Genomic DNA, 1,161 nt, shown 5'->3' on the forward strand with positions numbered 1-1,161 from the left:
CCCCCCCCCCCCCAGATCACAAACATGCAATACAGTAGGTACTACCCTCAGAAAGACAGAGCATCACTAGATGATGAGACAGCTGAAGGAGGCTGTCCCACAACCTTACAACCCTGAAAGAGAATTACTTACTGAATAAAAGAGGACTCACTGGATTCAAATGCCAGATTTTTTTTTACAGCTATGATAATAAACACATAGATGTCTAAAAAGTACATGTTTAGCAAAGGAAAGTAATTTGTGATACGTTAAAAGAAATACAAGCATGTGAGATGAATACATCCAGTGTAATCCGCTTATTACTCTAATCTGGCTAAAACATGAATTTGCATGTGTAGCCTATATAATGTACAACAGTATAAAACTGACCAGCAATTAAGGTATGTAAATGCAACCCTATCTTTGTATTATTATTCTAAATTTCTGGACAGCTGAAGACTCTGGACATACCCTGCTCATTTCATTAGTCCTACTCTACAGCATGCAGTGGACCATACGTTCTTAAAGACAGGGTTGGTAATGTTGAAAAGCAAGCAAGATTTTATAGAAGCGTCTCCTCTGGGCTCCGTCTAACCTGTCCCCCTGCCCCTGGGACTCCATTTCACCCCTCCCCCTGCACTCTGGGCTCTGTCTAACCTGTCCCCTTGCCCCTGGGACTCCATTTGAACCCTACCCCCTGCACTCTGGGCTCCGTCTAACCTGTCCCCCTGACCTCGGGACTCAATTTGACCCCTCCCCCTGCACTCTGGGCTCTGTCTAACCTGTCACCCTGCACTCTGGGCTCTGTCTAACTCCTCCCCCTGCACTCTGTGCCCCGTCTCACCTGTCCCCCTGCCCTCTGGGCTCTGTCTGACCCGTCCCCCTGCCATCAGGACTCCATCTGACCCCTCCCCCTGCCCTCTGGGCTCCATCTAACCTGTCCTGTCACTGATTGGTGGACGTTTTTACAGGATTACAGATAGAGACACCCCCCTAAATGCTGGGATCTGTATTAGAAAGTACTGGAGTTTATGTACCAAAACAATACCACGTCATTTAAGAAAATCTACTTTTATTTATGTTCTTTTTCTAGAATGACTCACTGTCAAACTAGGTAGTAAAAGAAAATTCCGTGGAGTTCATTGTTTGTTTGTTCATGTTTCACAAAGAGTTTAACCTGAG

General features: G+C 45.5%; 1 long non-coding RNA gene across 1 annotated transcript; it reads right to left on the reverse strand.

The window, feature by feature from the left end:
* Positions 1-505: 505 nt before the first annotated feature.
* LOC116700171 (uncharacterized) lies at positions 506-909 on the reverse strand. Its single transcript, XR_004334584.1, has 3 exons — positions 886-909; positions 731-761; positions 506-636 (listed from the first exon to the last, which is right to left on the reverse strand). It is a non-coding gene; the product is annotated as an uncharacterized LOC116700171 (long non-coding RNA).
* Positions 910-1,161: the final 252 nt, after the last annotated feature.

The sequence above is a fragment of the Etheostoma spectabile genome, chromosome 13, assembly GCF_008692095.1.
Source record: "Etheostoma spectabile isolate EspeVRDwgs_2016 chromosome 13, UIUC_Espe_1.0, whole genome shotgun sequence".
NCBI lineage: Eukaryota > Metazoa > Chordata > Actinopteri > Perciformes > Percidae > Etheostoma > Etheostoma spectabile.